This window comes from Tachysurus vachellii, chromosome 3 (genome assembly GCF_030014155.1).
Source record: "Tachysurus vachellii isolate PV-2020 chromosome 3, HZAU_Pvac_v1, whole genome shotgun sequence".
Taxonomy (NCBI): domain Eukaryota; kingdom Metazoa; phylum Chordata; class Actinopteri; order Siluriformes; family Bagridae; genus Tachysurus; species Tachysurus vachellii.
In genome coordinates, this window is record NC_083462.1 from 15,639,803 (window position 1) to 15,665,697 (window position 25,895).

A 25,895-nucleotide genomic window follows, 5' to 3' on the forward strand; every position below is an offset into this window, starting at 1 on the left:
ATAAATCTCCAATTTTTTGCACACCATACCAGCCCAAAACTTAAAACCGCCGTCTGCTTTGCCTGGAATGAACTGTGCATTACTCCAAATAGGAGAGAACTGAGAAATAGAAGGTGTATCACCAATATGTCAATGGTATTCTTTAGGAAAGGATTTGTTGTTTGTTTTTTTTAAAGTCTTTGGAGCTGATGAATATAAGTATAATCTTAATGGGAGCTTAGATATTGTTTGTTCAATAGAAACCCAGGCTGAAGGAGACTGTGTGAGGAAGTAAAACATAGCGCATCGAAGCTGAGCGGCCCAGTAGTACCACTGTAAACTCGGTATCTGTAAACCACCCCTGTCATATGGAAGATACAATAGTCTAAGCCTAAGTCTAGGTTTTCTATTCAGATAAACCTACAAAGAATCTTGTTAATTTCCTTAAAAAAATGATTTGGCAGTGGCAGTGGGAGTGACCTGAAACAGGTATAAAAATTAAATTCGGCCAATCATTGATATGGGCATTATTGTAATCAAATAATAATCAAAGGCAATATATAATCAAATTAATTCGGCCAATCATTGATATGGGCATTATTGTCCATTTTTCAATTGATTCACGTACTTCACCCATTAACGGATCATAATTTGCCTTAACAATTTTATTAATTTGGGGGGTAATCTTAACTCCAAGATACGTAAATCCTTCTCTTGCATTAATAAAAGGCGATCTTATGACTGGATTACTCCTTTCCTCCTGGTTTAGGAAGAGTATGGAAGATTTTTTGTCATTAATATTATATCCCAAAAACTTACCAAACCTATTAATTAATTGTAATATTGCTGGTATGCTAGTTGATAATTTGGACAAGAAAAGTATCACATCATCTGCATATAGCGATATTCTATGTTCTTGGTCTCCAATAGTAATTCCTGACAGATTTGCTTCATTTCGAATAGATATGGCTAGCGGCTCAATGGCCAGAACAAACAATAATGGGGACAGAGGGCAGCCCTGACGGGTTGATCTTTCTAGGGTTATTTGGCTTGATAAATTATTAGTCCTTACACATGCCACAGGTTCAGTGTATAGTAACTGTATCCATTTTAAAAACTTTCCCCCAATTCCATATCGTGGCAATACACTGAACAAATAGGGCCACTCTATTCTATCAAATGCCTGTCTTGCATGTAAAGACAATAGTGCATTGTCTCTGGAATTATTATTACAGTGAATTATATTAAGGACTCATCTAATGTTATGAAAGCCCTGACGGCTCTTTACAAATCCATTCTGATCATTATGCACTAAAAAAGGGGCATATGGATCTAGTCTTTTAGCAAGAACCTTACATAATATTTTTGTGTCCACTCCCATAAGTCTGATTGGCCTGTATGATGAGCAATCAGTTGATGCTTTACCAGGTTTTAAAATAAGAGTTATTGTAGCAAGTCTTAAAGTTGGAGGTAGGTTACCAATATCAAATGATTCATTAAACATATTCAAAAGCGGAGTTAACAACTGCTTCTGAAAGGTTTTGTAAAATTCTATAGGCAAGCCGTCCGGCCCAGGAACTTTACCTGAATTTACGCTTTTTATGGCTTGCAATAATTCTTGTTCAGTTATATCATTATCCAATTCCATCCTGGCCTCCTCAGTGAGTACTTGAAATTGAAGATGGTCAAGAAAAGCATCTTGATCAACAAAGTCGGCAGAGGTTTCTCATCTATATAATGATTGATAAAAGTCTTTGGATGCATTATGTCTTGTGGATCATTCGTGATCCCACCTGATTGTGTGGTTATGCCATTAATGGCTCTTTCAGATTCTATTTTTTTAATTCTCCATGCTAACAATTTACCGGCCTTTTCCCCCGATCATAAAAAGCTTGGTTCAACCACAGTAGACTTTTTGCTGCCTTATCACATGTAAGCTTGTTGTATTGTGTTCTTAGAGCTAATAATTGTTTTTGTTTGCCATAATCCTCATGCTTATTTATGTCTATTTCTAGTGATTTTATTTGTTTCTCTAAATTAACCATTTCTGACTTTTGTTCCTTGCTTCTAGTGCTTGTGAAACTTGATAATTTCCCCTCTAATGTATGCTTTAAATGCTTCCCATCTAATTGATGCATTAGTTTGATCAGTATTAATCAATCCTCTTTCCAACATCTTTAACGAACTCTGGATTTTGGAGCCACCATACCTGCAGACACCAGTTAGTGGGAGATATTTTTAGCTTGTCAAAAAATATAGATAAGGAGATGGGCGAGTGGTCACTTATAACTATACAATCATACCAACAGTTTTTGATTTTTGACACCAATTCTTGAGATACTAAAACATAATCAATACGTGATCTAGATTTATGTATTCCTGAATAACAAGAAAATTCCAATTTACCTGGGTTAAGTTTCCTCCATATCTCCAGTCATATATTGTATTATGGTTTTCCTAGATTGAGATTTTTTGGGATCCGTTTTTGTTGATCGATCTACCAGAGGGTCCAAAGTACAATTAAAGTCCCCACCTATTATATTTAGGCCGTGTAAAGACAATAAATTTAAAAAGAAATTTTCAGGGGGGCACGGTGGCTTAGTGGTTAGCACGTTGGCCTCACACCTCCAGGGTTGGGGGTTCGATTCCCAGCTCCGCCTTGTGTGTGTGGAGTTTGCATGTTCTCCCCGTGCCTCGGGGGTTTCCTCCAGGTACTCCGGTTTCCTCCCCCAGTCCAAAGACATGCATGGTAGGTTGATTGGCATCTCTGGAAAATTGTCCGTAGTGTGTGATTGCGTGAGTGAATGAGAGTGTGTGTGTGTCCTGCGATGGGTTGGCACTCTGTCCAGGGTGTATCCTGCCTTGATGCCCAATGACGCCTGAGATAGGCACAGGCTCCCCGTGACCCGAGGTAGTTCGGATAAGCGGTAGAAGATGAATGAATGAATGAAGAAATTTTCAAAAAATTTGGGTTTGTCTTCATTAGGTGCTAGCCAGATTTAATGCAATTAAATGAGGGTCTTCAAGAGCGATACACACCTTCTCTCCACCAAAGCTACAACGCCACTGCCGCTTGCAGCCGCTCAGCTCCAGACGTCACCTAAACCCGGCCCGATATCACAATATTGGGTTGGGGACCACTGCCCTAAAGGATCCAGCTTCAATGTACTTTTTCTTCACTGCGTTGAATGGACTCTGTGTCTTCATGGTTTCCGCTGAGAAGTCTTGTGCAAAGAAGATCTTGTGATTCTCGTGGGTGATCTCACGCTTTTTGGCTGTTTGAAACACAAACTCCCGATCTTGAAATAGTGAAAAACGAATGATTACCACTTTGTTCTTACCCGGCCTCGGTTTTGCCAAAGTGCGGTGTGCCCTTTCCAAGATGAAGGGTCTAGAGCATAGGTCACTAACAGGCGGACCGCGGTCCGGGTCCGGACCCAGAAGCTGTCCAATCCAGACCCGGACCTACGGCCGAAACAAAAGGTTATGATTTAAAACTTGACGAAGCGCTTCTATTTTACCTGGCACAGCTTTTGCAATCTTTACGGTAAAGGTAGTGGAAACGCAAAGACCAATTGCATGCGAGTTAAGCCATCCCACGTGATACGACTCAGCCAATAAAGTCTGTGCATTGCTGAAGTAAACACAGCGACTCAACAGTGCAAGACAGATGAGAGAGAATTAGAGTAATGCCGCTGTCCGAAAAAAGAAAAGTGAACAGCGAAAACATTTAATCCAGAATGGACAGATTCATTTCTGTTCACACTTCCCACTTCACACTAAACCAGTGCGTCTCATATGTTCAGAAACCGTGACACTTATTAAAGGTGGCAATGTGAAACGCCATTATGAGACAAAACATAAAGGTTTTGAGCAAACATATCCACTCAAATCTGAAGACAGCGTCCCTGAGACAGCTTTCCCAGGTCTGAGGAAAGTAGCCCTATACATCCTGACCATGTTTGGCTCTACATACAACTGCGAGGCAGCTTTCTCTTCAATGAACATAATACAAACTAAATACGTTCCAGGGTCACTAATGAGCACCTCCACATGTGTATGAGAACAGCCCTGACTCCATTCAAGCCCAGGTTTAACATCCTGCCAAGCTAGAGCTCAGTTCTCTCACTGAGATATAAAAGGGAAAGTTAAGCACTTTATTTAAACATACACAATTTTCGCAATTTATTTATTTTCTCTTATTTAGAAATGTAGCCCTACTTTTATTTATTTAATGAGAGAACGTTATACATATCTACAATCATACATATGTTCAGTTCTATGTTACGTGACAATAAATATTGTCAAAATGTTTTTGAATTGTACTGAATTTATTTGTCAGTCAGGTATTGATTGCCTGCAGATGTTGATACAACTACTAGGCTACGTAAATATATATCACACTAACTAGTTAGACATTATGATCTTCCGGACCTTTGCGTCAAGAAATTTTCTCTTACTGGACCTCTTTAAATTTTAGTTGAATACCTCTGGTCTAGCGGTATCAAGACCCAGCCAGATCGGTAACATGTGTTGAATGAACTCCACCATGGGTTGAGTTTTCCCCGCTGACTCTTGTGGGTAGTCCCACAAGCCTCAAATTCTTGGGTCTCCTGCGATTCTCCAAGTCCTCCATCTTTGACTCCAAATAAGCAATGCGTTTTACAGCATCAGTCAGCTGCAGTTTCACTCTTTCTATGTCATCTTCGGCGGTCCCTATCCAGTCCTCAGCCTCTGTTAGCCGCTTATCATTGGCAATGATATCCACTCTTAGATCAGCAAAACTTCTCTGCACAGCAGCAACAGAACCATTCATCTCAGTTATACGTTTCTCCACATTGTCAAGCTTATTCCCAAAGTCATCCACAGCACTTATCTTTGTGTTAATCGAAGAAACCGTGGTACGCAAAGACTGCAGCTCACTTAGCACCGCGGCTAGGTCGGCCTGTTGTGCATCAGCTATGTTGTTAGCAGCATCAGCGGCTAACACATTCGTGGTAGTTGTTCTGTTTCTTTGTGAGCCGCGTGGTTTTGGTCCAACCCCACAGTCTTCAATAGTCGATTGTTTAGACATCGTGCTGACCCGGTTTTAAGTCTGAATAAGTCGTGTTTTCAAGATTTTTGCAAAGTCGTGGGGAGCACTCAAACTAAGCTGCCATCTCAGTCCACGGCTCCACAGCACCCCCCTTTATTCCTGGTTAATTTGGCTACAGTATTAATAAGAATTTAGGATTATTTTTGTTATCTTCAATAAGGCTTGAGAAATACACCGATCAAGCAGCAAAAGAGATTTTTTGTAGCCATGAAGGCTTCATTCCATGCTAATCAAAATATTGATAATTCAGTTTGACACCAATTATGTTCTAATTTCCTAGCTGATAGTCTTGAATGTAATGCATTGTCATTGTACCAGGGTGCAAGATTTTTCTCTTTAAATTCATTCATTCATTCATCTTCTACCGCTTATCCAAACTACCTCGGGCCACGGGGAGCCTGTGCCTATCTCAGGCGTCATTGGGCATCAAGGCAGGATACACCCTGGACGGAGTGCCAACCCATCGCAGGGCACACACACTCTCATTCACTCACGCAATCACACATTAGGGACAATTTTCCAGAGATGCCAATCAACCTACCATGCATGTCTTTGGACTGGGGGAGGAAACCGGAGTACCCGGAGGAAACCCCCGAGGGACGGGAAGAACATGCAAACTCCACACACACAAGGTGGTGGCGTCTCTTTAAATTACTTTCAGTTTAATTGGAATATCTAGGGTGTGGCAAAACACTGTCTCTACTGTAAGTAGTCTGTCACCTGATCAAGCTCTGTGGGGTCAGATGGTGATTCAGTCATGGATGATAATTCTGGGAGATTGTTGGTAAATCTCTCTGCAGTAGCAGACACAGAGCCGATCCTGACCTCCCTGGGGCCCTAAGCAAAATTCTGCTAAGGGGCCCTCCTGCCTGACCCATGAGCCATGTAAACCATTTGCCACACATTCACACTTGACACCCCATTCATTTTATAAGCTGCATTAGGCCCCACTTTAACTGCCTCCCTCAGATTCCTCTTTTTCCATTTTCAAATATAAAATACTATTTATAATATGACTTGGCTCTTGCAATATTCAACTAGTGAATATGCAATAGCAGATATCGGAAATTACATTTTTACTAGTGTAAAATTTAATTCCTGATATCAAAAATATGGTTACTACTAGAAATCACACTCTTAATATTTACATTTTAAGTATTGAATACTGAATTCTTGATATCAAAAATCCATATCATGTTAATGTATGAAAGCTAAAATGGCTTGCCATACCATATCACTGTGTTGTATAGTATGCATGAGAGCAATACTTGATCCCTGATGGTTATTATTTACTGAGGGATGTGCATTCGTATTGACCTGGCATTATGCCCATTCCAATGTAAATCCATTGGTTTCCATATTGCAGTTACGTTGTTGTAACCTTGATTGAGAGACTATAAATGTCATTTAGGTGTGCTATCATGCTACTTTTTGTACTGGTCCCCATACAAATGTTGCTGCTGGAAAGCACGTGTGTCATTTCGTGCACGATTGCACACACATATGAATGCATGTTCACGCGCGGCGCAGTTATCGAGCAGCCGTTTATAAACACCGTTGCCCTTGGGCGTTTATTCACACGAATGTTCATGCAATAAATCTCTTGACAGGCCAAGAGATGCTCTGGCAGCACTGCACAGCTAATTTAGCTAGTCAGATAGAGAATAGAGACAGAATCACATCAACTTAACTTTACTGTTATTTGCTCTTGCTTATGTAACCTTTGGTTAAAGTATTGAGAATGGAAAGGAACCGACTACGTCACCTGGGTTACCCAGGAAAATAAGTTAAACCAAAAAAAGAATAATTAAACCAAAACAGAAGTTACAATAATATGAAGGACCCTGCTGTCATTCATTTGCTCTTAAAAATAATTTAAAATATCATGTACAGTTTACTGATTAATTACCCACAATTGAGAAGAAACTAGATTGGATCCACTTTTACAGAAGGGACAAACCACACAACAAATCAGTGCATAATAGTTAACACATTGATAAACCAAAAAGAAAAGCGATAAATCGAAAATAAGACACACATATTCTCCCTCTGTTAAGCTTCACTAATCACAGTTCATCATCCGATAGTCGTAGGTGGTGTGTATATATAGACGGTAAACATACACTCATAAAAACAAAGGAAACAAAAAGAATACAGAATACAAATAACAGTCCAAACGTAACCGGTAAAGCCAAACTAATTTAAAAAGCACCGAAACTGCTTAACAGAGGAGAAATACAAAACCGGTTAATTCAATAAACTTGCACTAGGGATAAATATCCAGCAATGCATTACTGACACATCATACAAGTCAATGGGGCAGAACAAGCTTCACAAAACACTCTGTAAATCAGCAGTTCACCGCCGCAACGTCCGCATGGCCCCGACTGTAAACCATCAATCCAGTTTATCAAACAGCTCGGAGAAATGTACATAAACAAAATAAAACAGCAGTAAGCAGAACAGCAACTAACAAAACAGCCGCTGACAAAACAGCAGTAACAAAACAGTAGCACGAAACAGTAACAGCAGCTAGCGCTCTTTGGCCGCACCTGAAAAACAAAAGGAAACAAAACATTTCAAAAAGTTTCCCCTTCCCAAAAAGAGCCACTATGCTACGCAACTGAAAAATAAAAGAATAAAGCAGGCGACTCACCAGGGGAAAGCAACAGGAAAATATAAGCCAAAAGACCTTTTCTGCCCACACAGCATGCACACAGGAGAGAAATTAAAGCGCCCGACTCAAATGTGCTTTTTAGAAAGCCACTAACACACCGCACTAAATGCGTGGCACAGGTGTGCGCAATGTCAACGAGCAGCTCCGCAGCCGTGGGAGTGTATTCAGACCCGAAATCCACCCATCAAAATAAAGGCAAACAAACCTAAAGATATTGCACTTGTCACATTCTACCCCCTAGTTTTAAATTAGTCGACTCGACGACATTAACTCCAAGGCCTAAAAGAGAGTCTAAACACTGTTAGTTACTGTTAGCTGAGAGCTCACAATACCCCCTCTATGCCCCACTGTCTCTGGCAAGTGATGGACATTGGGATGGTAGCCTGTATTTGTTCGAGTAGCCTGACATAATGGTGCTCTTATAGTAGGCACTATGTCCTCTGATGCTACTGAAGGATCACTAGGCAAGGAATCATGGTCCAAAGGAGGCTCAAGATCAGGGACACTCCTAGGTGAGATGGAAATATGCTCAGGGGCTCGAGGCAGGGACGGAGCACAAAGAAGAGGCGGTGGTGGTGAACGAACAGTGGGTGCTATAGCCGGAGGGGCATCTTCTTTCCCGGACACCAATAAACATATATCGCCATCCGATGGATCTTCACTGGATTCCATGGAGGATTGATCAGATTCTGAAAAAGAGTTAGAAGGCTCTGCTAAATTCTGGCCAGATGGTTGAGCTCTTAACAGGGTACGATGCACATGTCTAACTTTTTCCAAGTCATCAATAGGGGCAATGGTGTACACAGACCCACCAGATGTAGGGGCTTGCAGCACTTTGTAAACCATGGAACTCCAGCAATCTTGAATCTTTGCCCGGGCAAAGTTAAAGTCAGTTGGTGTGTTTGCGGGACCTTTGTGTGCGGACAAAAAGGTCCCGCAAACACACCAACTGACTTTAACTTGAACGGTCGTCCTGTACTCTCCGATCATGTCGTTCTTCTCTGCGGTCTGCTGCAGCCTTCATGTGACTTCTAGCCCCATCAAAGGCCACTTGAAGTCTAGCCTGATGGTCATAAATCCAGTCATGAACACTACCTTAAGTGGGAGCCTCAATTCAACCCAAAAGAAAGTCGACAGGCAATTGTGGATCTTGCCCGAACATTAAGAAATAGGGTGATTGACTGGTAGACTGATGAGGGGTAGTATTGTAGGAGAAAACCACTTGAGGGAGATAAGCAGCCCAGTTTTTCTTCTTACCGGAGGGTAGGGTGCGCAGCAAGTTGTGCAGTGTGTGATTAAATCACTCGCATTTACCATTTCCAGTAGGATGAGCTGTTGTGGTCCGACTCCGTTCAATGCCGTACAACTCACACAATTGATGAATAAGGATACTTTCGAAGTTCCTTCCCTGGTCTGAGTGGATGCGTCTAGGAACACCAAACCTATAGAATCACTCATTAACCAGCACCCTTGCCACCGTAGATGCTCTCTGGTCGCGAGTCGGCACTGCCTGGGTGTATTTGGAAAACACATCAGTCAGGACAAGGACATTCTCCATTCCATTCTGTGATGGCTCAATTAATGTAAAGTCAATAGCCAGAATTTGGTTAGGCCTTGAAGCTAACAAATGGCCCATATAGGTTTGGGGATGAGGGAAGACATCCTTAGCAACAGTACAGCGTTCACATTGTTGGCACCATCGCTTAATGTTGGAAGACATACCTGGCCAAAAACATCTTTGTCGGACCAGCTCTGTTGTACGTTCCACTTCCTGATGACCATGCTCATCATGGAGCTGCTGCATCACCACAGTCTTTAGAGATGCTGGGAGCAAAAGCTGAACAAAGGCCTCTCCACCCTGGGAATGGAGGCACTGGCGATACAATATGCCATCCATCATCCTTAGCCGTTTCCACTGTTTCAATAGTCTGCCTGCATCAGTGCACAACCCCTGCCGCTTTTCACTTGAAGGATATTTCCCTTTTTTCCACAACTGCAGCAACGCCCCCAATGCTGCATCTGCTTCCTGCAGCCCACGCAAATCTGCAGAGGTATGACCAGGAAAAGCTGTAATAGATGCTTGTACACCTTCATTCGGCGGTCTGATGGAAACAACATACGTTCCAGTACAGGCCCAGCAGGGTGCTGTCGTGATAGTGCATCAGCATTACGATTGCTGCATCCAGAATGATACTTGATGCTAAAGTCAAAAAGTTGAGCAGCCCACCTCTGTTCTAAAGCACCCAATTTTGCGGTATTAAGGTAACTCAGGGGGTTATTGTCAGTGTATACCACACACTTATGTCCAAGTAAATACTCACGGAATTTCTCACTCATCGCCCATTTAAGGGCCAAGAATTCCAGTTTCATGGAACTGTAATTGGACATATTCCTCTCCAAAGGTCTTAGTCCTCGACTTGCATAGGCTACTGGTCGTACTTTGCCTCCCTGCTCCTGAGACAGAACTGCTCCCAATCTGCTGTAACTTGCATCTACTTCCAAGATAAATGGCAATGAGAAGTCTGCATAGGCCAGGAGGGGAGCACTCACCAACCGCTGCTTCAAAGTATCAAAACTTTGTTGACATTCCTCTGTCCAAGCTTCCTTGCATACCGGGCTGTACTCTTCCTCTTGGACCCAGTCAGATCAGCTACTAGGCGATGAAGTGGGGCAGCCAGCCTGGCAAAACCCTCCACAAACCCCCTGTAATAACTGGCAAATCCCAAAAAGGACTGAAGTTCTGAGACCTGCTGGGGAGGCTGCCAATTAGCAACTGCCTTGATTTTCTTTGGGTCAGTCGCCACCCCCTGGGCGGAAATCAAATGCCCCAAGTAGCCCACCTCAGGCCGGAAGAATGAGCACTTCTCCAGTTTGGCCTTTAAGCCTTCTTCTTGTAAACGTTTCAGAACCACCTCCAGGCATTGGAATAACATCATCCAGATAGAGCAACAATGATTGAAAGTGTTGTGAACCAAACATGCGTTCCATCAATCTCTGAAAGGTGCTAGGTGCATTGCACAGGCCAAACACCATCCGGTTCCATTCATATAGCCCAAAAGGTGTACAGAAGGCAGTTTTCATCTTGTCCTTCTGAGCCACTGGGACCTGATTGTAGCCACTTGTGAGATCCATTGTAGAGAACCACCAGGCACAAAAAAAAAGCAAAAAAAAAAGCTTTCAGTCACAGTTGACACCATCGAGCTTCTTGACTTGAGCCGGTGTCTAACAAACAGGGACCCAACACCCCACCCAGACTAACGATGACATGGGGGCATGGAGATAATAAGGGGGCCATGTTTTCTACATCGGAGGAGACAACATCAGAGCCAAACACACTTCTGAACTGTGGCTCAAGAGGACAGAATGCTCTAGTTTTCCGGGAAAAGTAACCTTGGGCCGGGACCATTGCACCACTGACTGAGGAGGATGTGAGGGAAATCGATCAACCCTTGACAATGAACTACACTCACGGGCGAAATGGCCTGGCTGTTGGCACCTTCTACAGATAACTGAACCCCGATTAGGGGTATTTATAGTGGGAGGGAAACGTCTTGGGACATTCTGAAGTGAAGATACTGAACTGAAGTGTTAACTGATCAAGCTGTTCCTGCTGCTTTTTAAGCATCTCTTTGAGCTCAGCTAATTCAGAACCTGTAGACATTGAGGTAGACCCACAAACCCCATACTGCAGCCCATGGCTAAAAGAAGTGGAAAAACTATGGTCCCTAGGACCCCTCATCAGGCCCTCCCGTTCCCAGCTAATAGCTTCCACTCTAACATCAAGTAAAGTAGCCCTAGGATTTCGATGTACAAACTGTTTTAATTCCCTTCGAAGGGCAGAATCCAACACATACTCTACAAATTGGTCCCGCAATAGAACCTCAGAATTAGGCATATAGTCAGGAGCATTTTTAATTACTTTTGACATTAAGCCAAGAAGAGCATGTGAAAATTCCTTAAGTGTCTCTAATTGTCGTTGAGAAAAGAAATTCTCCTGCAAAACAATATATGAATCTGGACAGCCATACAGTTCGGTAAGTAGTTGTATAACTCTTTCTGGATCTTCCAGGTCTTCCCTATGCCTACATTTTATTTCCTCTCGAGCTTCCCCTTGATCATACAAAAAGTGTGCTTTATCAATAATGGATAAGTTGCGAACATGCATACTAGTCTTCACTTCCTCTAACCAATCAGTCAAAGAAATCCCGGTGTGGCCTCTAAAAACAGGGCATTTCCTCTCCCTAGGGATATAAATCAACCTTTCTGTCACTACTGAATTCCCAGTCAGCAAATTTCCTTTGGCCCAGATTTGGCCCTGCTAAAAAACCAGAATTGCTGGTCCAGCATAAGGTATGTTTTGCATGCTGGTACCAGCTTGGAATGCTGGTCCAGTATTAGGTGCTGGTTGCTGGTGTGCTGGCCGACCAGCCTGGGATGCTGGTGTGCTGGCCGACCAACTTGGGATGCTGGTGTGCTGGCCGACCAGCCTGGGATGCTGGTGTGCTGGCTGACCAGCCTGGGATGCTGGTGTGCTGGCCGACCAGCCTGGGATGCTGGTGTGCTGGTCAACATAAGTTGTCTTTTGGATGCTAGTATAATCCCAGAAAGACCACAACAAAACCCATTTGTTACATATCACATTTCTTAGTGCATATTCATAGTTAAATAAAGACCAAGATAATGTTCTAGAGAATTGCAATTCACTTTTTAATAAAGAAAAACATGGAATCTGGATATTTCTATCATTTACATGGCTTTATATATATATATATATATATATATATATATATATATATATATATATATATATATATATACGTATATATACACGTGTATATATACGTATATATATATATATATATATATATATATATATATATATACGTATATATACACGTGTATATATACGTATATATATATATATATATATATATATATATATATATATATATATATATATATATATACACACATTTTTATATATGTATAGTTTATAAGTATAAGTATATTGTCAGGGATCAGCGCGGACTTTCGGCCATGTGTGTTTGTTGTCGTTCCTCGTCACGTGTCTGCCCCGCCTTCGTCTACTCCTCCCTGTCACCACACCTGCTCCTCATTGTGTCATTATTGTCTTTTGTATAAATGTGATTCATTGGTTACGTTAGTCAAGGTTAGGTTTCGTCATTTGTATTAGTTTAGTCCTCGTCATTATTTTCTGTCTTTGTCTTTATCATTTATTAAACCCCATTCCTTTCACGTTATCCTGCGTATGGGTCCGTCTCCTACCTTCCCTGACTGTGACAGAATGAATCCGCCTACAACTACGGACCCTGCAGGATAGCTTCCAGCTTGGACTGGCTTTTTTTCGTCGTTATCCCCCCTAGTATCGTCGTCTTCCCCCGAACTGTTCCGTCAGTCCCTTAGATCCATTTTAATCATCGTCTCTCCCTGGACTCTTCCGTCAGTCCCTTTGGATCTATTTTAATCATCATCTCCCCCGGACTGTTCCGTCAGTCTTCATGGACCTTTTTTCCCCTTTTTTGCCCTGCGGCATCGCCCTACACCTTGCTCCGGTGAGGGACGTTGCTCCATTTCCGGTTCTGCCGAGGAGGACGTCGCCTCACTTCATCCGCGGGGGGTATTGCAGGCCCGTGGCGGAAGATTATTCCCGCCCACCCTCCCTTTTCCCCACTTCGTCGAGGTGAGGGTTTGGCCGCAGTGTGTCGGGGACGCTGCTCGGCACGTTAGCTCGGCTGTGGACGTCGCTCGGCCCCTCAGCTCGGCTGTGGACGTCGCTCGGCCCCTCAGCTCGGCGATGGACGTCACTCGGCCCCTCAGCTCGGCGATGGACGTTGCTCGGCCCGTTAGCTTGGCTGTGGACATCGCTTGGCCCTTCAGCTCGGCGGTGGACGTCGCTCGGCCTTTCAGCTCGGATGCGGATGTTGCCTCTGCCCTTAAGCTCGGCTGTGGACTTCGCTCGGCCCTTCAGCTCGGATACGGACGTTGCCTTCCCTGCTTCCCTCATGGAGTCTGGGGAGTCAACATTTGTTGGTATTACTATATTTAATTTGTGGAGACACTTTAATCCCTAATGAATGATTTTTAAATGTTTTTATTCTTTCTTATTTCAGTTCTTTATTCAAAAGAGGGAGCAAAAGAAATAACACACTTATAATTAAATATATTCCAATATATTGTGTTTTAATCTTATATTAATGTGTTACATAGAAACATACACAAGCTAAAATAAAGGTTGTTCCCATAAAGCTCATTCCAGCAAGATCATACTGGTTAACCAGCTACACCAGCCCCGTTTTGCTTGATAACACCATGACTATGCTGGCCACCCAGCTATACCAGCACTGACCAGCATTATACCGGCACTATACCAGCATGAACCAGTAAAAACCAGGCTGGTCCAGCATGGAATTCATGCTGGTTTATGCTGGATTTTTCAGCAGGGGGGCCAGATAAACAGCTGAGCTGTGGCCCAGATTTGTTTGTGTTTGCCATCTCCTTTGCCAAAACTGAACTAAAGCAGTGCCATAAGTCCACCAAGCATGAGCCAAATGTAATTTTATGTGGCCCAAATATGGCACACCTCTTCTTTGCCAGAACTGAACCAAAGGAGTGCCATAACTCCACCAAACATGAGCCAAATAATACAATTTAATGTGGCCCATATGTGAGCCTTATATGCAATTTTAGTATGTAAATCTAAATGTAAAAAAGTAAATCTAACGGCCCATATGTGCCCCACATTCAGCTGTAAAAGTATGTAAAAGTCTTATTAACTCAAAAGTAAATAAAACACTCAACAACAAATGTACTCAAAACAATTTACTTTCGACAAGTGATTAAATAATTACAGCTTTAAGAGTAAACATTTAAGAATACATTTAAGAATAAATAATTACAGCTACTCAGTTGTACTTAATTTAAGTGGAATTCAGCTGAAAACATTAAGAAGAAATATTAATAATATAAATACCATTCAAAGAGTCTTAGACTATTTATTTTTTTTACACCAAAATTCATGTTTTAAAGCATGTATTAATGTTAGGTTCAACTCTGAGTAATAAAAAAATCACAGAAAAAAATTAAAAAATCAGAGTAACTTGTACAGAGAACTTTAAAGAGAAAATGATAAAGTTAAAGAAACTTGAGAAGTGTGTTGATGTAAGTGAAAGAAGTGGTAGTGAAAGAGAGTGCGTTTCATGGGGTCCTTTAGCTCTTTTTCCTAAGATTCATATCTCAAACGCATGGCAGCCACAACCCTTGTAATGCCTTTGTGTTGCCAAGACCCCACAATGCATTGCGAAGTTCATTTGCCCTCCATAGCATTTTGTTGGTGTAGCTCATGTGAACTTACAAGCATCCGTGTCCAACCAGCAGAGAAATACGGCCAAACGTTGCGAAAGCTGCAGACCCAGACCTATCTTATCACACCCCACTCTAGCACAGATTGAGTGAACAGATTGGAAGCTTAACCAGTACCTTGAAAAGTCTTGCTGGCAGCAGTGGGATTTGAACCCACACCCCCGAAGAGACTGGAGCCTTAAGCCAGCGGCTTAGACCACTCGGCCACACTACCTGTGCCACAACCCTGGACAAGGTTTTCACACCGCATTCTAGCACTGACCAGGCAGAACGCATACAACAAATGAAGGCACTGAGGTAAACGACAAGGATGGGATTTGAACCCATGCGTGCAGAGCACAATGGATTAGCAGTCCATCGCCCTAACCTCTCGGCCACCTCGTCATGCAGAAAAGATTCCCGGAGCACGCTAGGAAAATTATGGGCTCTTTAAATGTAGCTCTGCAGCATACTTACTTTACCAAATGTGCTTAAGAAAGGTCTTGTTCAGAACACCAAGATCCAAAGCCACAAGGGTTTTGCAATGTTCATTAGTGCTCCCTAGCTGATAGAGCTTAAGGATATGAACTTATGCAGCCCAAACAAACCAATTGCCAAAACCCGAGATCTTTAGATCTTCAGTCTAACGCTCTCACAACTGAGCTATTTCAGCAATGGGACACAAGTCAGTTTAAGCGTGTGAGTCACTTGGGGTCAGGAAACTCTTTTCCCTAAGATTCATATCTCAAAAGGAAGGCAGGATGTGAACTCATGCAGCCCGTGTGCAAACAAACCATTTCCCGAAACCCAGGATCTAGATCTTCAGTCTAACACTCTCCCAACTGAGCTATGTCTGCAATGGCACACACGCTAGTGTAAGCCTGTGCTTTTCATGTGGTCCTTTAGCTCTTTTTCCTAAGATTCATATCTCAAAGGCATGGCAGTGACAACCATTGTAAAACCAAAACCCCACAATGCATTGCAAAGTTCATTTGTGCTCCATAGCCTTTTGTTGGTGGAGCTCATGTGTTTCTTGGGACACATGCAAGTGTAAGCATGTCAGTCTCTTGAGGTCCGGTAACTCATTTTCCTAAGATTCATATCTTGAAGGTATGGCAGGATGTAACTTATGCAGCCCATGTCCAAGCAAACCATTTGCCGAAACCCAGGATCTAGATCTTCAGTCTAACGCTCTCCCAACTGAGCTATTTTGGCAATGAGACAAATACTAGTGTAAGCGTGGGAGTCTCTTGGGGTCAGGTAACTCTTTGTCCTAAGATTCATATCTCGAAGGCATGGTAGGATGTGAACTTATGCAGCCCGTGTCCAAACAAAACATTTGCCGAAATTCAGGATCTTTAGATCTTCAGCCTAACAGGCTCCCAAATGAGCTATTTCGGCAATGGCACACACGGTAGTGAAAGAGTGTGTGTTTCATGGGGTCCTTTAGCACTTTTTCCTAAGATTCATATCTCAAATGCATGGCAGCCACAACCCTTGTAATGCCTTTACTTTGTGTTGCCAAGACCCCACAATGCATTGCAAAGTTCATTGGCCCTCCATAGCATTTTGTTGGTGTAGCTCATGTGAACTTATAAGCATCCGTGTCTAACCAGCAGAGAAATACGGCCAAACGTTGCGAAAGCTGCAGACCCAGACCTATCTTATCACACCCCACTCTAGCACAGATTGAGTGAACAGATTGGAAGCTTAACCAGTACCTTGAAAAGTTTTGCTGGCAGCAGCGGGATTTGAACACATACCCCCGAAGAGACTGGAGCCTTAAGCCAGCGGCTTAGACCACTCGGCCACACTACCTGTGCCACAACCCTGCACAAGGTTTTCACACTGCATTCTAGCACTGACCAGGCAGAATGCATAAAGCATGCAACAAATGAAGGTGCTGAGGTAAAGAGGAGGTCAACAACAAGGATGGGATTTGAACCCACGCGTGCAGAGCACAATGGTTTAGCAGTCCATCGCCTTAACCTCTCGTCCACCTCATCATGCGGAAAAGACTCCCCGAGCACGCTAGGAAAATTATGGGCTGTTTAAATGTAGCTCAGCAGCATACTTACTTTACCAAATGTGCTTAAGAAAGGTCTTGTTCAGAACACCAAGATCCAAAGCCACAAGGGTTTTGCAATGTTCATTAGTGCTCCCTAGCTGATAGAGCTTAAGGATATGAACTTATGCAGCCCAAACAAACCAATTGCCAAAACCGGAGATTTTTAGATCTTCAGTCTAACGCTCTCCCAACTGAGCTATTTCAGCAATGGGACACAAGCTAGTTTAAGTATGTGAGTCGCTTGGCGTCAGGAAACTCTTTTTCCTAAGATTCATATCTCAAAAGGAAGGCAGGATGTGAACTCATGCAGCCCGTGTGCAAACAAACCATTTGCCGAAACCCAGGGTTTGGATCTTCAGTCTAACGCTCTCCCAACTGAGCTATTTCAGCAATGGCACACAAGCTAGTATAAGCGTGTGTTTTGTGGGGTCCGTTAGCTCTTTTTCCTAAGATTCATATCTCAAAGGCAAATGGGGAAGGGGGGAAGAAAAAAACGGAGGGGTTTTTGTAGTGCAGTACAAGAAAAAAGGAGGGGGTTTGTAGTGCAGGACAGGGAAGTGTTTTCTGCAATACTCACTTTATTTCACATTATTTTTCCAAAAGCAAGATAATATTCTGTTTTATTTCTTACAAGAATATATTTTTAATAAATATTACATTTTTCAATATTAAATTCTTGGTAGACTTCCATAAAAGTGAAAGATTAACACACAATGCTTATTTCTCCAAACACACTTTATTCACTAATACACAAGCATGAATTTTAAAAAATTTATGTTTAGTATTAATAATAACATATATATATATATATATATATATATATATATATATATATATATATATATATATATGTAATAAGTCTGTCTGTGTTTTACCCTGTTTCTGTCTGCTTTCTGCCCTGCTGTTAATTGTTTGCTCCGCCCACTCATTGGTTACCATGGACACTGATTGAACTCATTGCCTCCTGTTTGTTATATCTACTCTGTTTGTTCACTTCCCTGGTGTTGGTCATTGTTATATGTTGGATGTTTGTGTCTATGTTCCCATTTCCTGTTAGCTCTGTGGTCTGCCTGTCTGTTTATCTGTTTCTTGTGTTTTGGATGATTAAACTGCATTTGGATCCTCACTCGCCTTTGGCTCACCGTGACAATATATATATATTTATATATCAACTATTATTACTTTTTCATTTAATCACAATTATATTATAACTACAATAATTATTATATAAATACTATTATTATAGAACATTCAACTTATTATGAAGGTTATAACAAAAATTTTTAGAATAAACTGCTAGAAAAAATAGCAACCTTTTTAGAGCTTGACATGGAATACCACCAGCTTGTAACATTTGACAAAGTTCTATTACGAAGCTCAAAAAGGTTCAAATCTTGCTGATACCTCTACATATTGAAGAGCATGACTTGGAATAGAATCAGCTTGTAACATTTGACACAAAGTTCTATTAAGAAGCTCAAATTGACTCAGGAGTTACAGCACTTGGGAAGCCTTTTTCAGCACAGCTTGAAAGGAAGCAGAAGACAAACCTGCACCAGCCGGGAATCAAACCTGGTTCACAAGAAAGGGAATCTTGCATGATACCACGACACCACTGTGCACCAGGCTCTTTTGCTAGTTATCTGAGCATTTATTTTTCAGGACCTGCAGGATTCTTGAACTTCAGGGTGCCTTCTTAAGAGCTAACTAGAAGTGCACCCAGATGTTACTCCAACCCACAATCATCATGTGAAGCTGAAGCTTTACCTGTTAGGCCTTCAGCTTTGATTTTCAAAGTCCATTTCAATGTTTTTTCATCCGGCTCACACATGTGACAGACCAGATTGTGAAGGTGATTTCTACAAGGAAAAGCTTGAAGCTTCCTCACATGACCCTCGGAAATTCCACAACATCATCTCTTCTCTGCTCAACCCCCGGCTCCTCCTTCTTCATCCTCCCTGACTGCAGAAGACTTTGCTTCTTTCTACCAGGAGAAGATTGAGGAAATCTGCCGGACTTTCACTTCAGCCCCGACTGCACCTACACCTTCGTTGTCGCATTTCTCAACTGTAGCAGCAGAAGAGATTTTACAACTCATCCAATCTTGCAATCCTACCACCTGCCCATTGGATCCACTCCCTTCTACTATACTCCAGACCATCTCGCAAGACCTTCTACCCTTCATTACCACAATCATCAATGGATCCATAGCATCTGGTCAGGTACCAACTACTTTCAAAAGAGCAAGGGTTATTCCCATCCTAAAGAAACCTGCTCTGGATCCATCAGACATCAGTAACTACAGACCAGTATCACTTCTCTCGTTTCTTTAAAAAAATTTTGAACACATTGTCTATAATCAACTGTCTGTCTAACTCTCACAGAACAACCTCCAAGATCCCAACCAGTCTGGCTTTAAAGCAGCTCATTCCACAGAGACAGCCCTTCTGGATGTCTCTGAGAAACTACATGCTGCCAGATCAGCCAAACTGTCATCCGTCTTTATCCTCTTTGACCTTTCAGCAGCATTTGATATGGTCAACCACAAGACTCTCTTTTCCACCCTCAGGAGACTTGGGATTTGCGGATCAGCTTGGGAATGGTTCGCTTCCTACCTGGAAGGACGCTCATATCAGGTAACATGGAGGGGAGAGACATCTGCTCCACGCAGACTCTCCACTGGTGTCCCACAGGGCTCAGTACTTGGTCCTCTTCTTTTCTCCCTGTATACTCACTCTCTTGGTGAAGTTATTTCCTCACATGGGTTCTTTTACCACTCCTATGCTGATGATACGCAACTTATCTTCTCTTTCCCACCCTCAGATTCCACAGCTTTTGATTGGATCTCAGCATGTCTGGCAGAAATATCATCATGGATGACTGCTCATCAGTTAAAGCTCAATCGTAACAAAACTGAACTGCTGTTCATCCCAGGTGATTCATCCCCAGGTCATGATCTTGTTATATCCTTGCACAACGATCTGGTCTCCCTTTCAGCCACAGCTCACAACCTTGGGGTAACCATGGAAAATCAACTGTCCTTTTCCTCTCATGTTGCTAATGTGACTCGCTCATGTTGGTTTCTTCTCTACAACATTAAAAGGATTCGACCATTTTCGTCCACACAGGCTGCTCAGGTACTTGTTCCGTCTCTTGTCATTTATAGACTGGATTACCGCAATGCACTGCTGGCAGGTCTACCTATGAACGCAATCCGTCCTCTGCAAATGATCCAAAATGATGCAAATGATCCCGGCTTGTTTTCAACCTGCCAAAGTTTTCAGATACCAACCCGCTGCTGCGATCCCTGCACTGGCTTCCGGTAGCTGCACGCATCAGACTCAAAACACTGATGCTGGCCTACAAAGCCAAAAATGGACCAGCTTCCTCCTACCTCAAAGCCCTCATCACTCCTCGCACTGCACCCCGCACCCTCCGATCTTCCAGCACTGCTCGACTGGTTCCACCATCTCTCAGGGTAAGAGGCAAGTATACTAGTAGACTCTTCTCTGTTCTGGCACCAAGATGGTGGAATGAACTTCCCCTAGAGGTCCGGACAGCTGAGTCACTGGCTATTTTCTTGCGGCGGTTGAACACCTACTTATTCAGGAAACACTTCAACTAGCACTTCTTTCCTTATCTTTTGCATTAAAAAAAAAAAACACACACACACAACCTTTGACCCTTTTTCATTGTAACTTTGAACAAATGTTTTAAACTCATGGTATCTTAAGTATGTAACCTAGTGAGCCAGCATTAATGTAGTCAATGTTAGAGATTTAAGCACTTATGTACGACACTCTGGATAAGGGCGTCTGTCAAATGCTTTAAATGTAAATGTAAGGTGATAATGAGCAGCAGCGAAAGCAGTGCTTGGCAGTTCCTAAAGAACACCTTATAAGTTGACCCAGATGGGACTTGAACCCACAATCCTCAGCTCCGAAGGCTGATGCCTTATCCATTAGGCCACTGGGCCTGCAGACAAAGGTTTCAGAAAAAACTTCACTCCAATCCTTCACCATTGTCCAGATAGATCTGAAAAGCTCTGGAAAGCAACAATTGAGCCTTCTTCAAATAAGATGCTTAAAGAAACACATCCCCAAAACATTCTGTTTAATGCAAGAATAAAAGGCAGCTTGGCAAAATCCAAATCTTGCTGATGCCACTACATTTTGAAGAGCATGACTTGGAATAGAATCAGCTTGTAACATATGACAGAAAGTTCCATTTAGAGGCTGAAATTGACTCGGCGAACTACACCACTTATGAAGACTTTTCATATGCAGCAAAGCACAAGCCTGCACCACCTAGGAATCGGAATAAACAGCAGGCAGGATTTAATGGCTGCTTTGGAAAAAAATTAACCTTACTTATACCACTACCTTTTTAGAGCTTGACATGGAATACCACCAGCTTGTAACATTTGACAGAAAGTTCTATTACGAAGCTCAAAAAGGTTCAAATCTTGCTGATACCTCTACATATTGAAGAGCATGACTTGGAATAGAATCAGTTTGTAACATTTGACAGAAAGTTCTATTAAGAAGCTCAAATTGACTCGGGAGTTACAGCACTTGGGAAGCCTTTTTCAGCACAGCTTGAAAGGAAGCAGAAGACAAACCTGCACCAGCCGGGAATCAAACCTGGTTCACAAGAAAGGGAATCTTGCATGATGCCACGGCACCACTGTGCACCAGGCTCTTTCGCTAGTTATAGTTTTTGGACCTCCACTGAGATGAGGCCAACCATGTGAGGATCCCGAGACATCTAGAGATGTTCCAGATGCAGTTAGACTCTGCTTCATGAAGTATTTGGACATACTAAGAGGATATGTGAACTCCATGTGGTCTTTGAGGACAACAATCTCCTCAACACAATTGTCAGACTGTTTATTTATAATCACACCCTCCAGTGTCACCCATATGAGGATGAGGTTCCCCTTTGAGTCTGGTTCCTCTCAAGGTGCTAAGGGAGTTTTTCCTCCCCACAGTCATCTGAGTCACCTCAGACTTGCTCATTGGGGATAAATACAAACTTCAAGTTTCTGGGCACTACCATTTCCCAAGACCTGAAATGGGAGTGCAACATAAACTCTATCATCAAAAAGGCCCAGCAGAGGATGTACTTTCTATGTCAATTAAGGAAGAATGGTCTGCCACAGGAGCTGTTGATGCTGTTCTACACTGCAGTCATAGAATCTGTCCTGTGCACATCCATCACCATCCGGTTTGGTGCAGCAACAAAACAGGACAGAAACAGACTGCAATGCACGGTTAGAACAGCAGAAAAAATAATTGGCGCCCCCCTGCACACTCTCCAGGACTTGTACAACACACGAACCATAAACCGGGCAGGGAAAATCACTACTGACCCTTCGCACCCTGGACATAACCGGCTTTCAGCTCCTCCCAGGCAATCACCCTGATCAACAACTCACCATAATTATATTCACTGCTTCTTATCATAAGTACTGCATTATCAGGACTGTCAGTCATCACATCATCTGTATATTACACACTACTGCTGCTGTATATTGCACAAAAAGTATAATATTGCACAATATTGTTATTTGCACTCCCACACTTTATGTACATAACTGATCGTTCATATTCTATACTCATATTTTATATATTTTATTAATTCTATATTCATAATTTATACTCATTCTGTCTATACTGTATCTCATCATCTGCAATGTTTTCTTGTATAGTATAGTGTTATTTATATCTGTACCTTTGAGAGACACAAACTGCTGGAACCAAATTCCTTGTGTGTGTCAACACACTTGGCCAATAAATCTGATTCTGATTCTGATTCTGACATTTAAATATATCTAATATTAATCTTTCATTCATTAATCTTTCATTGAATGAATGAATGAATGAATGAATGAATAATATTAATCTTGATTTTTTGTATTATATTAATCTTTATATTATTCTTTATATTAACCTTTTGTTTTATGTTTATGTTCTGTAAAGCTGCTTTAAGACAATGTCAATTGTTAAAAGCGCAATACAAATAAATTTGAATTGAACTGAGTCATCCATCTAAACAAAGTTTTAGGGCCAGAGCTTATTTGATCAAAACTGAGGTATCCCACATTCCCACCAACCTTACAAGTTACCACAAATTCCATTCAGTATGGTTGGAATCAGGATCTGGTGTCTGTGACTTCTACTCTAAAAAATGCTCTAATTAAGCAAGGATGTGAACAGTGTCTTGTTTCTATTGACCACTTGGGCTGTACTTATTTGTATGCGCTCACAGCAATAATCAACCGCTCTTTTATATCAGCTGCTGACTACTTGGATAGTGCCATACTCTTATGCCAATTTGGGGTAAGGACAATGTCCAATACACATAGCAGACACCTCAAGTAAAGGGTTGTCATGTTCTGTTGATTAAGACAGTCCTCAACTATGCCCAGAGCTCTATTTCGTGTAAGCCAATAATCAAAAGGTTGTCTGATCATGGTTGCATGACTTATAAAAGTCAGCTAATGACATAGGAGAATGTGTCACTAAAGCATGTCACTAAAATTTACATCAGGTCGGACAGGGCACTTTGAAGAGTTCATTGTAATGAGCTACTATGCAGGCTACTATACAATTATGTGGACACCTACAATATCTAAATGTGTATATAATCATTGTATTTTTTAACGATGACAGCACAATTGTTTTAATCAAACCTGATCAGTCTAAATATGAATACTGTTGGAATCAATAAATATAAATCTCTTTTTTTGTGTTATAATGTACCATGTGTGTCCTTTTTAGAACGTGCAAGAAAAAAATACACATACACAAAGGGAAAAAAAACTTAAAAAAAAAAAATAAATAAAAGTAATGGAAAAAAGTAATAACATGCAAAACAATACTACACTCTAGCGGCCACAGGTGGAATCGTCATCACCTAGCCTAGTGTTTGTGATTGAAAAGGCAGTGTGGACTGTGCCAGCCATAACCAAGACTGATGGAGAGCTGGTCCATGCCCTGCAGTCGAAAGTTTGGCTGTAAAAATCATTCATTCATAATGATGTTGAATCCAGTTACTTTTAGCAGTGAGCTTCAGAAATAAACAAAAATATTGTAAATTTGCAAGCACAGTTCAGATGCCCAAAATCACTTTTGTGTGTAATGTTCTGTTTGTATAGAAACTTTGATATATTCACTACTGTAAACTCTCTGGCAAAATGTGTCCTATAATTTAAATCATATATCAATTTAAAAAAAGTAGGAAAAAAATGTGACTTTGTAACTTGTGACAAGGATTTTCACAATTTGCTTAAGTCCTTGTAGTTAGTGTCTAATTCCTCTCTGGGTATTATAGTGTATTGCTGGTTATTATATCTTTGACCAAGTGAAGTCATCATTCACTTTGTCTTTCCAAAATTTAAAGTTTCTGTGTCTAAAATGTAAAATCCTACAACCCCATAGTTTATCTTAAGATTTATTCTGTCTCATACAGTATACAGTAGGTTTTTGCATCTTATTACATCTTAGTATTGCTGTCATGTTTATGTATGTCCTGGATATTTCACTTAGCAATTCAAATTCCTTGTTTGTGTGAGTACACAAATGAATCTTTTTCTTATTCTGATTCATATAACTGATGTTAATTATTTTATGAATCTGCTCCTACATGTTGTCAGCCATGCTGCTATGTTACTAAGAAAAATGAAATGAAATCAAATCAAATTTTATTTGTCACATACATACAGAGTACAGACATGCAGTGAAATGCTTTTTGCATCTGTCCTGTACTCAAACATAAGGAATGCAATTTGGGATAAAAATTTAAATATTTATAAATTTAAATAAATATAAACTATATAAAAAGAAACTATATAAAATATGAAAATATGAAAATGTATGTGAAAAATAATGTATATACATATACATAAATATACATAAATGCGTATGGTTTTAATTATTGTCCTTGAAGTGTCCTTGTGCAGTATAGTGTGTATAAAGTGTATAAAGTGGTACTGTGCTGTGCAGGTCCAGAGTTAAAGTGACAGTCCAGAGTTAAAGTGACAGACCAGAGTTAAAGTGACAGTCCAGAGTTAAAGTGTCAGTGCAAAAAAGGTGTGCAGGGGTGTGGCCTGCAGGAAGAAGCTTCTCCTCATTCTCTCTGTGTTTGCTTTCAAGGAGCGGAAGCGTTTCCCTGAATGCAACTCAGAAAAGAGTCCATTGTTGGGATGGCTGAGATCCTTTACAATCTTCCTGGCCCTGGACCGGCACCACGTGTTGTAGATCTTATTAAGTTATTAAGAAGTTATTATTGGTTTTTATGGTTATTGGATATTATTTGTTTGTAGGAGAGCATGCGCTAGAGTAGTAAATAAAGTAAAGTCTATTCCATGAAATAACTTGAAATGCCTAAAATGTGTGGCATAAATTGTTGCTCTTGCAATAATAATGAGCTCCTCCTGAGGGCGATAGAATGGTTAAGCACAGCCATTGTGTGTACTTTGCTTATATATATATATATATATATATATATATATATATATGATATATGGATATTCTCATTGTTTTTGCCAATAAGAGCACATGATTTAAAAAACATAAAGACATGGGCTTGTCAAAGCTTTTTAAATGTATACACTATATGCATTTTAAGTAACCTACCTCAGTCAGGGAAAAATCTTGAAAAAAATTTCTGCATTGCTATATAATGATTTATGAAACTTTGAAAGCATCTGCGAT

At 41.3% G+C, this 25,895-nt stretch overlaps 2 non-coding genes across 2 annotated transcripts; both read right to left on the reverse strand.

The window, feature by feature from the left end:
• Nucleotides 1–15,433: 15,433 nt before the first annotated feature.
• trnas-gcu (transfer RNA serine (anticodon GCU)) lies at nt 15,434–15,515 on the reverse strand. The gene has a single exon. It is a non-coding gene; the product is annotated as a tRNA-Ser (tRNA).
• Nucleotides 15,516–21,081: 5,566 nt separating this feature from the next.
• Nucleotides 21,082–21,154, reverse strand: trnar-ucg (transfer RNA arginine (anticodon UCG)). Its single transcript has one exon. It is a non-coding gene; the product is annotated as a tRNA-Arg (tRNA).
• Nucleotides 21,155–25,895: the final 4,741 nt, after the last annotated feature.